The following is a 21,017-nucleotide window of genomic DNA, read 5'->3' as shown; positions in this document are numbered from 1 at the left end:
AAGAGCGGTCACAACAGCAGAGGCTGAGACACAACACAGAGCCCTTCTCTATGGTCCAAGAATACATGAAGGCCACTGCACTGTACAGCCAGGTGGATACGGTACTGTACAGCCAGGTGGATACGGTACTGTACAGCCAGGTGGATACGGTACTGTACAGCCAGGTGGATACGGGAAGGTGGGACGAAGGACCCACATGTGGTTATTAATCGCCCGGGGGACCATTAAATCAGAGCGCCCAGCGATTTACAGAAACGGAGCACATTTAGCGACGCACCAGGCGCTATCCCGGATGTAGCTGAAGTAGCTAGATGTAGCCAAAACACTCCCGAGGCGATCGACAACAACGGGAGGTATGATTAATTCTAACGCACGTAGCGACTGGACCGCGGTGGGCCGTCTATAACATAATCTTTGCTTAGAATTGGACGGAATGATTTAGATCAAGAGTTAATCACGTTTTAAGATTTTCCATCTCATCCGCTAAAATGGGAGGGGAACATTTTCGATGACGTCCCGACCGGAAATAACATTGAATGTTGCGCAACAGGCGCTCCCAGCCTGTGGAGTGATGCGATCGGTTTTGATATCAATACACCTCCGTCCTGGGCGACGAGCGTTACTAATTGATAGGACGGATAACGCTCGAGGTTAACGAGTAGCATCACCTCACCGATCCATGGGTATGGGTCTACGTGTATACAATGAGAATACATTATATACATCCTGTGGGAGCTATTAAGTGTTTTTGCTAATTCAGAATTTTTCTATTTAATGATTTAATGCATTTATTATTTAGTTTGCGTTGCTTAATTAGTTTGTTTATTATCATTATTTCTGTTACAGCTAATAAATTATTTTATTTTGAAGGTGATGGGCAATTCTGGGGGCAGAGCAGAGTCTACTTAAAGGACCACTTCGCCACTATTAAACTTTATCTGTGTGTTTTTTATCATTAGCATATATGCTAAAACACCCCGGTATATTATCATTGGTGGTCTGTAGCTCCGTGGGCGCACTTTCAAAGCTGTCTACCACCTACGTATTTGTCCCAAAGTGACGTAGGTGGTAGACCCTCGGTAGGCTATCAGAAACTACAAGGGACTGGACAGGTAGGCTTGCCGCAGCTAGCCTAGCCGCGAAGGACATCCTCGTCTACACAACAACAACAACAAGTCAGTATATGGCTACCCCACGCCACAACAAACGAAAACAAAGAGTCAGTATGGCTACTCCATGGGAGTTTTTGGACGAGATAATTTTAAATACATATTGGCAGAATCTGCGTTAGGGTCGTTATATTATGAACCAGAAATATACGGAGGAAGGAATGCATTGACGGGGACAATTTGTGGATGTGTGGATTGATGCCTGCTGGAGCGACCTAGCTATAGTAGCTATAAGCTTTCCCTGGACCAGTACGTCACACACAAACTTTTCTGCCCAGAAAAAGCCCAGATAGTGTTGACTGTTTTACTGGGAAGTGGGAACATGCGTTCAGAATGCCTCAACTAAACTGGAAGTTGCCCGATGGACCAAGAGGGACATTCAGATTGAAGTAAGTGTTCAATGTATTTACAGCTTATGTGTTGTGCGTGTCGCCACACCGTATTGTTTACATAAGTGTCAGAGGCTAGGCACGGCTTCAGTTTACACCTTTTCGGTGTTCATTCAACCATTCAATAATAAACTGTATGGCATGCCATCTGAAGCAATGTATTAGTTAGCCATGGGCATGGCTCACATGACGCTCTAGAGTCTAGCCCCACATGTGCCCTCTCCCTACACTCATTCTGAGCGTTCGTATATTTCAGGACTATAGCAATGTAAACATTCAAGTGTTATACCTGTGTCCATTCACTTCCCTATAGGTCAGCCCAGATGGGTACAGAATGCTGATGAAGCTGAAAACGTCTTTGATGGACTGATGGTGAGCCATACATACTCAACTCAAACTTTATACATAAACTGTATTTGCTGTATTTTGTTTGGCCCCCTAGAAACAAACAATTTGTAAATCAAAATAAACAATTTGTATAGCACCTTTCATGACATGCAGCTCAAAGTGCTTTACAGAACAATGGTGAAAAAAAGAAACGCAAGGCATAAAACATTGAAATGGCAGTAATGCAATAGTGAGGACATGAATAAATCTAAAAGCAAGAGTCAGTGTATAAGTAGGTCTTGCGCTGTGCTTTAAAAATGTCTAGAGGCTGCCTGTCAAAGGTACAGTGGGAGTTTGTTCCACGCCATCGGCCCGTAGAAGCTGAAATCATCGAAAACATCGAGCAGGCCAGCTGTGTGGACCTGAGGGGGTGGTTTGGGACATATCTAGGCAGGCAGTCATGTAGGTCATAAGGTCACAGATGCGAGACCATTGAGAGCTTTATAAACAAGTAAAATAATTGTAAAATCAATCCTAAAAACCGGAAGCCAATGCTGTGACACTTAGTTTTAGTTAAAACTCTGGTTGCCGCAAATTGTAATCTGTCAGTTGTTTTCTTTGGCAGTCCAGAATAAAGTGCATTGCAGTAATCAAGCCCAGAAAAATCATCTAGATGCATCATACAATATTTCTAAAGGTGAAAAAAGGCAATCTTGGTATTGGTAACATGATTGTGTGAATTAAATTAAATTCAGAATAATGACCCCCAAGTTCTTTACTGTACTGTTACTTTCTACAGTCAGGTTGCCAAGTCTGCTTATTATGATTGATATGTGATACTCAGTTGTAGCCTACCTACTAATTTGGTCAGTATTGTATCACATGAAACATACTGTACATAGCCTACACACCCCACCTATTCCATTCCAGTAATCCTTGAGTGCTTTCACCATTACTGACTCTACGTCTTCTCTCACCACAGCATGTGCGTCTGCTCCTGTCCTGTCTCCTGTCCTGGCCAGAAGCAGCTCCAGCGATGTGTCATCATGAAGAAAGCATGAAAAACCACCTGCCTCAGTGACCTATGAATATATCTAGTTTCTTAGTTTCCAGTTCAACCATAGACCCCTGTTTTTATATATATCTGTAGATTTATGTAAATCAGTACTATTAAAAGATAGTTGATTTGATGTCAAGTTTGTTTTTATTTTATCTCATGTAGGCGTATGGTATTTATACATTTTGACCAATTCCTAATACTCGTTGAGGCTCAAACTGTCATGATATTGCATCCAAGGCCACCGTGATACAAATCATTCACATGTCTGTTTATACAAACAATACCACAATGGAAATAAGTGTGACTTTATGTCAGTGAATGTGTTTTATTGTACTGTAACATAAGGTTTAAAAAACAAGGCCACACAGGCAAAGTTTGTCCTCCTACTCAGATTACAAAAATCGGACAGTGCAAGAATCCCAGAAGAAGGATCTAGTAAAAGTCCAGAATTAAAAATGTACTTCAGTAAAAGCACAACAATATTGGTAAAGGCTTAGGAGTAGTACATGTCTAATATTTGAAAATGAGATCACATTGATTGATTTATCAATCCAGATTGTGTTCAATAGCAACATACAAAGTAAATTGTATCTATATAATATACTGTATACTTGGGAGTTCCTTGAAAGCCACTTCTTCATCTCTTGAGTCGAAGACAGACACCGAGACCTCAGCTCCTGCAATAAATAAAGTATTATGCAATTATGGGCCTCTGACCAATCATGAGACAATAATATGGTAACAATAAGGTTTTTCATTTTAGCAAAAATAAATAAAAATAGCAAATGGTGCCAACTCCACCAAGTGACGCACTGAGCTTGTATATCTGATATTTCTGAATAGCCAATGCAAATACAGATGCTTTCCCAGTTTTAAATGCTTTTATGTTTGATTTGTAGTTTGCAAAAAAGGTCTTTAGCTGTATCAGAGACACTCGGTATGTCAAATTAATTTATAGACGTCACAACAACAACAACCACGTGTAACAACAACCATGTATTTTGAAAGGAAATGCATGTGGTCTCCTCCTGTAAATTTCGCCATTCATTATGTACACCGCATTGCAGCTTTAGTTTACGTCGACATACCTCTGTTCTGCAACTTCTGCTTCGATGATGATGATGTTCCGCGTCAATTCTTCCATTAGATTGCGGTCGAACTGGAAGATATCTGCGTTGGTGAAATGTCCACTGCACACACACAGTGGTTCGAGTACAGCTGGGATTGCATCTGTACTTCATAACAAATAATAAGCCAGTACGACGCTGCGCACGTTCGAAATCACTACTATTACGCTACTTACTTACTACCAGAGACTACTAACTACTATACCACCACCAGTGTTGGGGAAGTTACTTTTAAAAAGTAAGGAATTATAGTTATCGTTACTTATCTAAAAAAGTAATTTGTTACTTTACTTTACATTAAAGTATGAAAGTAACTACTTTACTTTACTTTACTTTACTTTAAAAAATAATAATATAAAAAACGATTTAAAAGAAGGTTTTTTGTGATTCATTAATCTCAATTAATGGCATATCAATAGGCCTATTTGACCTGATCATCAGTGAGCTTTTTTTCGAATGGATTTGGATACGAGTGAATCAATGAATAGTGACTACATAAGCATAGGCAATTAAAAAGTAGTAATAATAATAGTGATAATATTATTATTTATATAATGCTTCTCTGAGTACTTAAAGACGCTTTTCAAGGGGAACATGAGAAAACAAATAAAAACTACTTTATTAGAGAAAAACTAAGACTATGGAATAAAATAAATGAAAGTGAAATGAGATAGCTGGGGAAACAAATATTCTAGAGGTGTGTAACGGTTTGAACTTATAGGTGGTGGCTGGCATGTCTTGTGAGTTTTGGGAAGTGCATAGTTTTGACAGGTCTGCCTGCTAGCTGTGGACAGTGAAACCCTGACCATTATACACGGGCAGACGCAACATCGAGTGTGAGGGTTGGGGAACGGATGGAAAGTACCAGTGTTATTATAGGAGGACTCCTTGGCTTCTAACGATATGGACCAGAGTTAAACTAATGTTAGCTCCCATGCTAACTAGTTGCTATACCCTCGTCAGAAACAACATCACCATCCAGATCGGGTGGAAGCTGCTTGTGCCCGTGGATGGGAAATGAGATTTAAAAGGCTATAGAAGGCGTGGATGAAAGGCAAGCACAGATGTGCAATAAAGTTGTGTCGTGACTCGTATTTGCGTGTGTATTCCGTCTGACGACGAGTGGTTTATGCTGCTGCCTGCTAGTGCGTTGCTGGCTGCTGAGTGCTGATGCATATTTAAGAGCGTCATAAGCATGCGCCCGTCCTGCACTGGAAGTAGCAGATCTACAAGTTATCTACCGGTCGCAATGCACTGCGCTTTGGGCTTGTACATCTGTGTTTTTCACGCAGTTAGTTGAGAGGCAGAGCACAAACGAAACTGTCAACACAGAGAGCGCTCTCTAGTCCCTGCACTGCAATCAGCAGCGCAGAGATGCCTGTATGAATGTATGATACTCACGGAGCTGCGAGACTTTTCACTGATCACATAAGTTGACATAACGCCATAACGCGGGTAACACTCGCACAATAACTATAAGGCCGTTATGGAAATGGGAAATGTAAAGCGTTAGGTTACAAGTTACTGCAAATAGTAGTTACGTTATGTAACGTAACGCGATGTAAGGGCGTTAGTCACAACACTGACCACCACTACTGCTGTTACTATTACTACCGCTAAATATTAGCTATTATTATTACTTCTATCGCTAACAACACGAGAAACTTTCAACTTCCTGGGGGCTGCCTCACTGCCTGTCTGTCTGTCGCGCAATGCACTGTGGGTAGTGTAGGAAATGATATAACCGTGCCTCGGCTCATTACATGACTCGTTCTCCGCGGCGGTTTCATCAAATTAAAATATTTTTATTGTTTTCATGAACGGATATCATACTAAAGCATGACAAAGGCCATGTAATAGTGGCGAACTGATCCTTTAACTAAGTGAGCACACACAGGTAGTCAGTGAGCACCGGGAAGGTTCATGTTTTTTTTTACCAGTGCAGGCACCAGGACAGGGAGAGCCTAGCAACTAGTACAACTTTTGCTGGAGAAGCCGAAATAAAACATCAAATGTTGCTGCCTGACTGGACAATGGCCTCATTCCCTATACCAACTGACTGGACAATGGCCTCATTCCCTATACCAACTGACTGGACAATGGCCTCATTCCCTATACCAACTGACTGGACAATGGCCTCATTCCCTATACCAACTGACTGGACAATGGCCTCATTCCCTATACCAACTGACTGGACAATGGCCTCATTCCCTATACCAACTGACTGGACAATGGCCTCATTCCCTATACCAACTGACTGGACAATGGCCTCATTCCCTATACCAACTGACTGGACAATGGCCTCATTCCCTATACCAACTGACTGGACAATGGCCTCATTCCCTATACCAACTGACTGGACAATGGCCTCATTCCCTATACCAACTGACTGGACAATGGCCTCATTCCCTATACCAACTGACTGGACAATGGCCTCATTCCCTATACCAACTGACTGGACAATGGCCTCATTCCCTATACCAACTGACTGGACAATGGCCTCATTCCCTATACCACACTGCGCAAGATTCGCTGCCCGGTGCCTTTAGTGGCTTTTTAAGTTTTTATTGTTCATGGTGTGAATTAGCCACTATTGAAATGGCAGCTATCACATTGAATTTATTTAAAAAAGAATCAGTTTTCCTGTTTTATAAATATCACAGGACTTCTCTGTGCTGTACGAGGAGGCTGCAACAAAACGGTTTGAAACGTGGTTGCCTCTGTACTCGGAGAAGGTTATGTATCTGGCTGAGGAAGACGGAAAACTCCCCTCATTTCCCCTAGATGACAAGACACTGGGTGAGTTTGAGTTATGGCTCACTGCTCCATTCCTCTATTTAAAGACACTAATTAATAATACATACCGCTACGGTAGGTAGATATCTGGATATGTAAAAACTTTCTGGAAGTGGAGGAAGAGTGGAGGAAATGTTTACAGAAGCAGTTCTGGCCTACTTGACAAACTTTGTCTTTGTTTTAAAACAACATTTTGACTTATTTAGGCAAAATACTTTGAAGATAGAACGAGTGACAGTATAGTGGAGAAACAACTTCCCGCCACAGAAACTTAACCCATTCTGACCTGAGATCAGATTCATACGAGGTTTCCACTGGACACACGCTGGTCTGATGAACCCATTCTGACCTGAGATCAGATTCATACGAGGTTTCCACTGGACACACACTGGTCTGATGAACCCATTCTGACCTGAGATCAGATTCTAAAAATGTCAGTCGTTCTTCGATAATAAAAAAAAATAGCAGACCTACAAGCTCGTATCGCGCCACTCGGTGGCGCGCTATGAGCTTGTAGATCTGCTATTTCTCAATAGCTAAAGCATAACATGATGCCAACACCAAAATGGGTGCCCGTTCAGAAGTGACATTGATGATTGTTGGAATTTGTTGACAAACTTTGTCTTTGTTTCAAAACTTTGAAGATAGAACGAATGACGGTAGGTGGAGAAACAATAAACCTATCATTTCACAACAAATACTTCTCTATCTAGAGCAGGGGTATTCAATTAGATTAGGCCGGGGGCCACAACTGTAGAATTATTGTGTGTGGGGGGCCGCACAGTGTGCGCGCGAAGCGCGGAAATTTGTGGGTTCTCAAAATGCTTTTTGTGCTCAAACACGAAGATTTATGTATATTTCCGCACAGTAATGAGCAGGATAATATGTCTATATGTCTACAGGTATATGCCACCTTAGAATAGATGTAGGCCTAGACCTATTTGACAGTGCATAAACAGCATTGCTTTGACATTAACGACTGGACGGACACACACACACACACACACACACACACACACACACACACACACACACACACACACACACACACACACACACACACACACACACACACACACACACACACACTCACTCTGCTGTGGGCAGTTCAGAAACCCGTCCACGACCACCAGTGACATCATCGTTAGGCAGATTGTTTTTTAAACAAGATTTATTTACGTGAGAATAGTTTATCAGACTATAAAGATCAGATTACATAGAGCAGTGATTCCCAAAGTGGGGTTCGGGGTCCGGGGACCCCCAGGGTCCTGGAGGCAGTTCCAGGGGGTCCCCAGGGAAATGATGGTTTGGAACCAAATGGACCCTTATGGGTCTGTAACTCTGAGAGTGTACAAATGGAACCAAATGAACCCTAACAGGGTTTATTATTGTGAGAATGATGGCTTCCATTTTCGCATTGCAACTTTTCAGGACTAGAAAGCCTGCAGTTTCTATTAGCTTGGATTCTCCATTGATGTCACTGTTGGGTGGGTTTCTGAACTGCCCACAGCCCTCCTATGTGACACAGACCGGGTAGAAAAAAACATGTCATTTTATCATGATTATTTATTAGTGAGGACCTATTATATGAAGATAGGTTGAAAAGTGGTCCTTTAATGATTACCGTCATTATGGTAATCAAACAATTAATATCGCACACACCATACCTGTAACTTTTATTATCCCTCTTATTATTCTCAAAAAAAAAAAGAAAAAAAAAAAAGATTTTTTTTTTTTTTTCAAAATTCTTCCAGGGGCCACAAGGGGGCGCTCCGCGGGCCGCATGTGGCCCGCGGGCCGCCAATTGAATATCCCTGATCTAGAGCTTAATATGGTGACTATGATGACTGTTTATCACTTTAATTGTTAACTACTTTAGCTACAGCTAACCTGAAGCTAAAACATCACCGACAATCAGTCTACCGGTATGTCAGTGGCTTGACTTGGTAACCGAATGGACCCATGATGGATATTTAACCCTTAAATATCTGTAACTCTTGAGAGGATGACATTAAACCAAACCATGGTTGGACATCACTTAATTTACTAGAAGTCGACACTATTAGATAATGTAGAGAAATTGTTATTTTGATCAACATTTCTGAGAGGCAAAATGTCATCAAATGCTGAATAAATAAATACTTAAATAAATAATGGGCCTTGATATGAAAGTGGTTAAAAACCTTGTTGATGTAATAATAATAATAATAATAATAATAGTAACTAGAAAAAGTGCCCTTCTGGGCACAGGTCTCCACCAGGAGGATAGGAGTGTTTGTAAATAATTACTTGAGTAAGCATAAGAAAGTATGTAGTAGAGTTAATATTAATACAATCTGAATTATTATTTAAACTAGAGAGACTGTGTACCAATTTGCGCGATGTTTGGACAAAATCTGTAGGTGTACTGTGCAAAAACTTGTTTTGCACAAAGCGGCCTCCTGGTGGCGCTATAACAGGCCGTTCTGGAAATTTTGGGGCAGAGGTGCATCGTTGGCATCCAGGGAGTGTGTGTGCAAAATTTGGCATCGACCGGGTTAACGGTGGCCGAGATTAGCTGCTCACGGACACACACACACACACACGGACGGACGGACGGACGGACGGACGGAGTGCAAAACATACTCTCCCCCCATGCCTTCGGCCTGGTGGAGACAATAATAATAATAATGTTATGTAGTTGGTGCTAATTAACCAAACTTTGGTTTGTCTCCAGAGGTTGAAGAGCCGAGACGAGACGAGCAGAGAAGAGAGTAGAAAACATGGCCAGTTTGGAAGAGGTGGGGTAGCCGCCCTACTGTTGATTTAGTAAAACTAAGAGGAAAAATGTCCATCGACTGCCCTTTCTCCACTGACGAAGACTACATGAAAAATAAGCTACAGTATGACGACTTTAATATTTGATAGTAGTCTCGTTACTGTATCTTGTCAATTTATTTAGTCGTCGTGTGTGTGTGTGTGTGTGTGTGTGTCCAAATTAAATGTCAGCCACACCATACTGACGACGCTAATATTTTTAACCTACAGATGCCGAGTCAGGACTTACTTTTTTGATTGATTGAAATATTTATTAACAGTTTGTAGAATTTACAGTACATTTTAAGCACAAACTCAATACAAAGACTGTCAACTGTGAGTGGACGACCCAATTAAGCATTACACTTGTTTACAACAGGGTCCACATTGTTCAATTCATCAAAACATTTAAAGACATACAACCATTTAGAGACATACAAATAGACATTTCTATGTAGCTAAAGAACAGAACAGGAATTCATCATACTGCTATGATGGTGTAGTGTGTTGGCTCCACAGAGCCCCTTGTAGCTCACCCCACAGACAGTAACCCTCAGCTCAGTCAACACTGGCTCGGATATATGTTCTCTTCGAAAGACAACGTATAGCGTCCGTTCCACAACACCGTTTCGGTCCTCATGCTTTAATCAATGGAACGGGATGAACCGCGGACTTTACTACTGTTCTATAGGGTAAAAGGGACACACGTCAGCCTTCACTCTTTACACGCCACCGGTCTCCACACACAGCTCCCAACACTCTGTTAACTTCAGACTGAAAGCTTCATCTCTGACATGGGCCGGGCTTGTTCCGTTCCGTGGCATGGCCAACCAGCGCCACGCAACATGGCGACATAACTGTCAGATTCAGACAGTGTATAATGTGTAGGGTGCTGCCTGTCAGTGACTGAAATGTTTATTATTATTATTTTTGGCGGATCGCCACAACTGTGCACTACACAACACACACTTCTGGATGCCAAGGACCTTAATTGGCCCAACATTTTCCTTCTACTGAAGGCAGCTTATCCACAGATTATACCCTGCTGGACTAGTTGTATTCTGTCTGGCTATAGCGAGAAGAAGCCTTTAATTCATACCTCGTTTGGTTCTACGGCAGTTTGCGTTTACTCTGAATAATTTAAAAGGGCCATGGTTTTGTGGTTTGTTTATGAGAAGGAGAGAATGCCCGCACACTGTTGCACTGGAATTTGATTTAGTAAATGACAACGTTTCGACCCCTTGTGCTGTGGGTCTTCGTCAGGTATGAGGACAACCAAATAGGTGGGTTATATAGGCTACAGACAGGGGCATGTTTTAGCAATGGACACGCCGCTGTTTGCAATGATGATAATTAACATGACACCCCCCCCCCCCCCACACACACACATCTATGAGTAGGCCTATAGTGTCAAACCAAGAAGAACACACAGAATAAATACAGTTTACTAAAGGTATTTACGGTTCTGAGTTACAGAACAACTGATACATTTACTGTAACCAAACACACTATAGCACTGCAAAAAAAAATAACACTGCCTAAATGAAGTGACCAGAATGAGGAAAATAATAAAAAGTATAGTAGGCCTAAGGTACCGTGCAATTACAGTACAAAATAAAATAGGACACAGCATATGGACATAAGAAAACACTATATACACACAAAGACAAGGTTAAATATATATATATATATATATATATATATATATATATATATATTAAAATACAATTAAAAGCAAAGTTATTCAACCCAGAAATGGTTTTATGTCAAATTCCTCATTTAATCTGTGAGGAGCCATAGTGTTTAAACTAGATAAAAAAAAAGGTTTTTCCACTTTTCCAATGCCCAAGTAACGTATAGGGAAGAGATATGTTGTCCCATTTTGTTAAAATGGACTGCCACAGCTGGGAGCGCACATCTCCACATCTGATGTTACTTCTATGTTCACGTATGCATGTGCGTAGGGCCCTAGCCTACACTGGTTTTGCCAATGTAGACTAGCCCACATGGGTTCCACAGTAGTGGAACCTTAGAGTATATATATGAATAGAGAAGGCACCCAGAGGAAATCTTGAGGCGAAATGGACATAGTGGCCGAATGAAGGTATTGTAGCCTGGCCCCAAACACATGAACGCGCTGTCCGTTGACTAACATTGTACACATTCACGACGGACGACGCTCGTGCGCGTTCAACGGCAGCGCGTTCATGTGTTTGGGGCCACTCACCATTGCAATCCGTCCCAGAATGCACTCTGTTCCTACCAGGAAGGAGGAGTGAATCCGCCTCATGCGCTTTTGAGCAACTTAATGCAAGTGGATGGAAGGAGAACTCGGGTGTCTTCTCTATAGATATATAACTCTATGGGTTCCACAGTAGTGGAACATGTAATGGTGGCTCTAATTCATTATTTAAGTCCGACGTCATTTTGTAGTGCTACGTTACGTCCGGGTCCAAGTGGCACCAGCTCCCGTCCGCATCCCATTGTAAATAGAATATCTAAACGCGTGAATCTTTTTAAATTTACGTTATTTTTCAGAAAGGAAGCCATAGAGGGTTAAAATGGGTCTTAATGCTTCCAACTCGAGTAGAATTATTAATGTTTTGTACAAGTGTCCATGACAACAAAAATATATGATGTGGAGACAATAAAGACTATTATTATCATTATTATTGAAGGTGGCAACAGTCCATTTGCTCGGTAAAATATTTCGGGGGATATTTACAATGTGTGCAGGCTTGAGTATGTTGAATCTAGTTTGCATTAATGAGGATTTAGTTGACACAATCAAATAAAATGGCGATAGTATTCCATGTGGGGCAGACGGCCTGTCACAGCCAGATTTTGGAGAGAAGCGCAGCTTTGTTGTTGCGAGGAAAGCGGTAAAATGAGACTTTCGTGGTTGTTTTCGTCTCAGATTTAGTCCGACGGAGCGTCACAGTATAACTCCATGGGGACACAAAAGCGACACAAAAGTAGGACCCGGAAGTATCTCAGGAGGGGGCGCTCACGTCACAGCTAAAATACTGAATTGAGATCTAGTACTTGGTACCAGTGTTGTTTTTGGCAGCAAATTTCTATTTTAGTTTTAGTCCTTGTCTCTTGAATAGTTTTCACTTGGTTTTAGTCACATTTTAGTCACCTGGAATGTTCTAGTGTTTAGTCTAGTTTTAGTCGACTAAATGTCATACGATTTTAGTCGACTAAATCTACAGTTGATTTAGTCGACTAAAATGTGTTTTGACAGGCCTTGATGTCGTTGTAATGACATATTTTACACTTTGGTTGCATGCTGAAAATAGCATAGTAGATCTGCTATTTTCAGCATGCAACCCAGCATAAAACTGGATTTCTTGTCCACAAGTCCCTTCCTAACATTTTAGTCTAGTTTTTATTTGTTGACGGAATTGTCAGTATATTTAGTCTTAGTTTTAGTCATCATAGATTAGTTTTTATTTAGTTTTAGTCAGTGAAAAAAGGTATACGACGAACATTTTTCGTCTTAGTTTTAGTCGACGAAAACAACACTGCTTGGTACTTGGTTTTAGTGGTGAAGTAGCCTCGATACCCAGGCTTTCATTTCGTCTGCGCGAAAGATGAAAGCCTGGAAAAAGCCGTGGGCTGAACCAGTCTAAAAGTGGGAGTCAACCCATCCGGGTGGGCGTCGCTCTAAATGATGTGACGTAGCGCTGCACTAGGGGGGAGAGGAGGGGCCGCGGGTGACGGACAGATCGATGAGATCCAATCAGGGTGCGCGCATTTCTGAGGCGCGACCCGCCCCTCTAGACCAGAAATGTCTCTGCTTAGGTCAGGCTAGTGGTGAAGCTATACATTGAGCAGTTAGAACACTTGGTCTGGTCTCTAAGGATAGGGGAACGTCTACATACCACTTTGGGGGGGGGGGGGTCTTTGAATACAGGATTGAGTTTAGGATCCGTCTCAATAACGTGCCAATGTTTATGAAGGATCTTTCTAAAATCAAAGCCCATGGCTGAATAATTAGTAATACACAAAGGGGGGGGTTGTCTTTGGGTTTTGTACGTGTAGTAGACCAAATTAATACAAAGCCTTTTAACATGAATAAATAAGAAAGAGGTTGGACACAACATGTGGAGTGGAGTACTAGACCCATAATCATATACATCAAAAGTAGGAATTGGAGAAAAAATTACACTAAATTGAAGCACATCCACATTTTCTAATAAATGGAGGACAAAATACTCTCGTTTACACTTTCCTGTTCGGCTATGAACCATCAGTGTACTGCACTAATGTGTTCTACTTCCATACTTCATCAGAGCATTAATATAACTCAAACATTAATGGAAAAGATATGTAAACGTAAACAAGACATGGTCCTAATACAGTGATACAGTTTGTCCTGGTTTCATCCTCGTAGCAGTTTGGTATTGACCTGTACCATTCACTTGAACTGTACCCATTCTACTGACCGAATACAAATATAAGTCAGTCAGTAGTTTCATGTCAGTATCATTGTCAGAACCATGTCAGCAATATAGGAAAACAAATGTTGAATGTGAAACAATTCCATACAGTACATAGTGATAGTTCATCTTCATTCATGTCAGCTATGGGATCCTGGGCCTGAAAAACATTGAAAACCCTGTACAATATTATTATTATTATCCCATTCTGACCTGAGATCAGATTCATACAAGGTTTCCACTGGACACACACTGGTCTGATTAACCCATTCTGATCTGAGATCAGATTCTAAAAAATGTCAGTCGTTCTTCGATTTTTCAAAAAATAGCAGACCTACAAGCTCGTATCGCGCCACTCGCGATATGTAGATCTGCTATTTTTAAATAGCTAAAGCATAACATGATGCTAACACCAAAATGGGTGCCCGTTCAGAATGGGTTATTATTATTATTTTAACTAAAAACTAAAAATCAGCCTGTCTGTCAGGCAGTCCTTAAGGGTCAAGGTAAGGTACTGTGTGAACACCCTCTTTCCCTCTGCCTCATTGCAGTCAGTGGCATATAGCGATTGCACGCGTGTGAGATGGTGTGAGTCCCTGTTGATATTTCTTTGATTATTGGTCTTTAATGAAAGTTTCCTAGCATTGCAGAGAATAAGGTTCATGGAATTCGGATGTTGCATATTTATTGCAGCAGTGGTTTTCAACCTTTTTCATGTCAAAGCTCATTTGTATTGATTCAGCATTTGAGCCCCGGACCAACAGGCCAAAATGAACAACACAATATAACAATGCTTTGACATATTGATTGACATATTGATTGACATGTCTATAATATAGGTTAACCCTGGCTGAGAAGTGAGAGGGATATTATGATTAATATAAGACAGTAGCCTAATAATGTATACAGTGGTCCATAATTTACCACAGCATGCATGTAGTCTGTATAATAATAATAATAATAATAAAACTTTATTTGTATAGCACCTTTCATGACATGAAATGCAGCTCAAAGTGCTTTACAGAGCAATGGAGAATAAAAGAAAAGCAAGGCAACGACATTAAAAAAACAAGCAGTAATGCAATACAGTGAGGACATTAATAACAAAACAAAAAAATGATCAATTAAAAGCAATGTTGTAGAAGTGGGTCTTGAGCTGAGCTTTAAAAATGTCTACAGAGTCTGCCTGACGAAGGTACAGTGGGAGCTTGTTCCATGCCGACGGCCCGTAGAAGCAAAAAGCTGCTTCCCCGTATTTTTTAGTTGCCATTTTTTTAGGCAAAGCGAGCAGGCCAGCAGTGGAAGACCTTAGGGGGGCGGTTTGGGACATATTTAGGCAGGCAGTCATGTAGGTAGGAAGGTGCGAGACCATTGAGAGCTTTATAGACAAGTAAAATAATTTTAAAATCAATCCTTAAAACAACCGGAAGCCAGAGCAGTGATGCCAAAACTGGAGTAATATGTTCTCTCATCTTAGTTCTAGTTAAAACTCTGGCTGCTGCATTTTGGACAAGTTGTAATCTGTCAGTTGTTTTCTTAGGCAGTCCTGAAAAAAGTGCATTGCAGTAATCAAGCCGAGAAAAAACAAAGGCGTGGATTAGCGTTTTTGCATCGTCCAAGGACAAATAGGCTCTGATTCGTGCAATATTTCTAAGGTGAAAAAAGGCAATCTTGGTAACATGATTAATGTGTGAATTAAAATTCAATTCAGAATCAATAATAACCCCCAGGTTCTTTACTGTACTGCTACTTTCTACAGTCAGGTTGCCAAGTCTGCTTATTATTGATTCTTTCTGCTCACTAGAACCGATTATGAGAACTTCTGTCTTATCCTCATTTAGCTTGAGAAAGTTCACACTCATCCAACATTTGATGCTAGACAGACAGGTCAACAGCGGGTCTAAAGCACAGGGATCATCAGGAGCCACAGAGAGATATAGTTGGGTATCATCAGCATATAAATGAAAATTGACTCCGTGATTGGTAATGAGTTCGCCCAATGGCAGTATGTACAAGGAGAAAAGCAGAGGGCCAAGAATCGAGCCCTGTGGAATACCAGAACTGATGTTGTGTTTGCCTGAGTCAAACTCGGCTAGATTGACAAAGTAACTTCTGTTTGATAGGTAGGAGGAAAACCAGGACAGGGCCGTACCAGACAGGCCTATCCAGTGCTCCAGACGCTGTATTAAAATTGAATGATCAATCGTGTCAAATGCAGCCGTTAGATCTAGAAGTAAGAGAACGGATACATGTTTCTTGTCAGACAGCCAGACACCCTAAGATCATTCATTACTTTTACAAGTGCTGTTTCTGTGCTGTGACCTTTCCTAAAGCCAGCCGGAATTTGTTGTGGACATTATTGTTCTGTAGAAACACATCCAATTGATGGAAGATGCATTTTTCTAAAACCTTGCCCAGAAAGGGTAGATTTGAAATGGGTCGATAGTTACCCAAAACAGCGGGATCAAGATTGTGTTTCTTGAGTAGGGGTCTAACTACAGCAGTCTTCAGCAGTGTTGGGCGCGTTACTTTAAAAAAGTAATTAGTTATAGTTACTAGTTACTTCTCCAAAAAAGTAACTGAGTTAGTAACTGAATTACTCTATTGTAAAAGTAACTAGTTACTAGGAAAAGTAACTATTTGCGTAAAAAAAGTTGTAATATGTCTAAGAATTTGGATTGTTTTTGGGAGCAGGTTTCACAAGGTGCATAGAGTAGAACAGCATAGACAGGTACTTACAAGTTACAACTTACACATAAGACATAATAACCTTTTGCCATGAGGGAGAAATAAACTTCAACTTCAATATATGTATTGCACTTCAATATAATATTTATTGAACCTCAACACAACAGTAAACCAGGTGTAATTGCCTACTCCAGTGGCTCTCAAACTTTTTGGACCTCAAAAGTCCAACAACTTCAGACAAGACAACTGGTAGACAATACTGTCTAATTAAAGACACAAATTGGCTCAGAACTTAAGACAACTGGTCAGTGGTCAGTCACACACACACACACACACACACACACACACACACGAGAGGCCCTCCCCTGCATCTCTCTCTCTCTCTCTCTCTCTCTCTCTCTCTCTCTCTAGCACGCATGCAGTCAGGCTGTCAACATTAGCTTTAGCATTAGCATGGTCTGTGTAGCATCAAGCTTTCACAACTGACTGCTATGTTTGTTTTATTCTAACCGTGTGTGAAGCCCAACACACACCGGCTCCGTCCGACGCGGCGCGGCGCGTTGCCGCGCGGCGCCGCCTGGAAAATAGAACTGATTCTATCGGCGCGCCAGGCGACGCGGCGCGAGGCGGACGGAGCCGGTGTGTGTTGGGCTTCATGTGAAGCAGCAGCCCCATTGCACACACGCACACACACACACACACACACAGAGTCACAGACACACACACTGTCTGCCGGCCCGTGGTAACAGAAAGCTTGGGGACGCTTAACATAATAACGGAGCACATTTCATTGTCAGTAACGGTAACTGCGTTGCAACGATGACAATTGTAATTAATTAGATTACCCGTTATTGAAAAAAATAACGACGTTAGGTAGCGCCGTTTGTTTAAACGCCGTTATACCCAACACTGGTCTTCAGTGAGTCTGGGAAGACGCCTGATTGTAGAGAGCTGTTTACAATTTTTAGGATATCTCCAATCACACTGTCTAAGACCTCTTTGATAAAGGTGGTGGGAATTGTATCCAATGAACAGGAGGATGATGTCATCTGTGATATGGTTTTGTGGAGTTCGTCTTCATCAATTGCGCAGAACGATAATAGGCTCCCCCTGGAGAGATCTACCCTGGGACCATTAGCTGCTGTTTGAAGGTTTGCGCTAGCAGCAGCACCATTCATAATATCAGCTCTAATGTTAAAAATGTTGCTGTCAAAAAAGCATGCAAACTTATTAAACTTAGCTTTAGAGGCCGGGAATGACTGCTTGTAGGACTGGGGGGGGGTTTAAAAGTCGTTCAATGGTAGAGAACAGGACTCTGGCATTTTTCTTGTTCTCATTAATAATGCCAGAGAAATATGCCTGCCTTGCTAGACGCAAGGCTTTGTTATAGGCAACTGTTGACTTTTTAAGAATCTCTAGGTGGATGGTGAGTTTGTTTTTTCTCCAAGCTCGCTCAGCTCTACGACATTCTTGCTTCAGTGAGCGTGAATGCTCATTTATCCAGGGTGTTACTCTGGTGTTATGTTTCTTTTTTGTTTTCAAAGGAGCCACTATATCAAGAGCTGACTCTAGTTTAAGATTAAAAATTTTAACCATATCATTCACTGGGGGAGTATCGGGCAGGGGGGACCCAGATGACGAGAGAACTCGTCGGCTGCAGAAGAGCTAAAAAACGCTTTTTTATGGTATATTCAGTGATGTTTTTTTTCTAGATCAGAGACAGTCATATTAAAACACAGTATGATGTGAGCATTTATAGGCCTACCATATGTATAGCCTTACTAGCCTACACTCCGAGTTAAATTAACAAATTGGGGTCTCAGTCCAGAGATGAAAATCATAATGAAATGGCCTAGGCTAATTTATATCAATTTAATTTGGGGGTCCTTGAAATTAAAATGGCTGAGAATCACTTGGTTAAACTGTAGAGAGACTATAACAACAGTGCTTGGTTTAGAAAAGCCTATATTTTGCACTGAAGTAATATATTGAATAACAAACGTAGCCTATAGGTTTTAAGGCTAGACTGTCATTATAGAGATTGAGGTGCAGGACTAGTGAGAGATGAGATTATCTCTCCTTCATTGTGGGACTGCAGAACTCTGGAGACAGTCCGTTTTTTACGTCCATACCTGGAGGAGTAAGTGCGTTATCTCAGTGCCGTGTCATTAGTCAGAAGGTTCATTGTTCTGAAATTACTATCCCTATCTCTAACCCTAACCTAAACCTAACCGCAAGCACGGGAGCAAACCTAAACCTAACCGCAAGCACGGGAGCAAACCTAAACCTAACCGCAAGCACGGGAGCAAACCTAAAAATGGTAAATGGTGCATTTATATAGCGCCTTTATCCAAGGCGCTTTACATAGATTGTGCATTACATTCACACATTCATACACCGATTGCGGCGGAAGCCATGCAAGGTACCAACCAGCACATCGGGAGCAATTGGGGGTTCAGTGTCTTGCCCAAGGACACTTCGACATGTAGACAGGAGGAGCCGGGATTCGAACCGCCGACCCATGGATCATTGGACGACCTGCTCTACCTCTTGAGCCACAGTCGCCCCTCTATATCCATAGACCATGGACCATGCTCGCTTTCCATGTCGACACAACATGTGTTTACAGTTTAAGTAGCAGCAGGCGCAGCCACGCTGTTCAACGTAATCGTGTCGGACGAAACGAAACCAGCGGCAGCTGCTGTAACAACTGTAGCTCTTCTCACAACATTTACGACACAGGTGGGGTTCTTTGTAAACGGGCATTTATTGTCAGGCATTCTTCTCATCCCTCTGTTCCATGCCGTGAGAACTGTAAGTTCACACAAAAATAAACACATAAATCAGTCAACAAAGTGCATCGCAGTACATAATATTGACCAAACAAAAACATACGAGGAAATGCGCGATGCGCAGCTGAACGACGTGTCCATCGAACAAGCACCACAACAAATAGCCTACTAATCTACATATAATAATACCTCGTTGGCTGCTTGTCGTGGAAAAGGTTCTTGCATCTTGAGTTGCTTAGAGTCCTGCTTTGAGTCCTTTGAATGTGCTTTTGACCGTCTGTCTTTGACTTCAGACATCTTTTAATAACTTTAAACAGTTCGTAACACACCGTGTGTGCTGCTTCCTTGTGTAGACCAGAGTCTGAATGAGTGAGACACGGATTGTAGCACCTGTGTGCAATGCCAGGCAATCATGCATCAATCAGTCAATCATTGTCCAGTGTTGCTACTGACAGACAGAGAACTTGGTTCTGCCTCAGAATGTTATCATCACATGTTTTACATTTTAACCTTAAATCAATTATGAACCACATAATTATTGTACATCATGAAATTACTATGAATTATGCTTTATGCACTTATTTTTTAAGTAAACATTTTAATAACAGCACTTACAACAACGGTAAAGCACGTAGTAGGACCGCCACATTGTCAAACTGTCCAGTCAAAGTGTCCACTCGGTATCGGTATAGAAAACATGTTGTTCGTGGCGTCTGACCAGATATAGCTACACACTAGTAGGCTGCACCGGGGCTAAAGCACTGCTGAGTCTGTGTGCGTGTGTGTGTGCATGCGGACTTGCGGAGGAGGATCGAGGGCGAGGCGCGTTTGTGTGTGTGTGTGTGTGTGTGTGTGTGTGTGTGTGTGTGTGTTTGTGTGTGTGTGTGCACGCACACGATGTGATGACGATTGCAAACCGGGGGATAGTATAGTAAAGACTCATTCATAGTCTGGATTTTCGGTGGTGAGCTGACCACCGGAGCTGAAATAACGCTGAGCGGTGGTGAGTAAAAACAGAGAGAAGGGCTGGAGCGGTGGCGGTGGTTTGCTCTTCACCGCGGCTCAGTGACGTCATGTTGTAGTTCGGTGGTCACCTCACCACCGAAAATCCAGACTATGATGAATGAGCCTTTAGGCAGACAAAGTGACGCAACAGAATCAAAGTTAGCAACCCAACTACAATTACAATACACAGCTAGATCTCTGGTGTTGTTCATGTGCGCTATGTGCGCTACACAGATTTGTTCTGCGCGGGACGTTGCTGAGCCGTGCGCGCGCACGCACGGGGACACGTTAGGGGGAACATTGGCGATGATGTCGGGGAGGCACGTGGCTCTGTATTGTTTACGAAATTGATAAGATAAGTTTAGGATAGGTATAGGATACGTAAATGATGTCAGACTTCGGTGCTCTATGGAAGACTGTCAG

Source organism: Protomyctophum parallelum (assembly GCF_964188405.1).
Source record: "Protomyctophum parallelum genome assembly, chromosome: 1".
Lineage (NCBI taxonomy): Eukaryota > Metazoa > Chordata > Actinopteri > Myctophiformes > Myctophidae > Protomyctophum > Protomyctophum parallelum.
The sequence above is the reverse complement of the archived record's forward strand: the minus strand, read 5'-3'. Positions refer to the sequence as shown.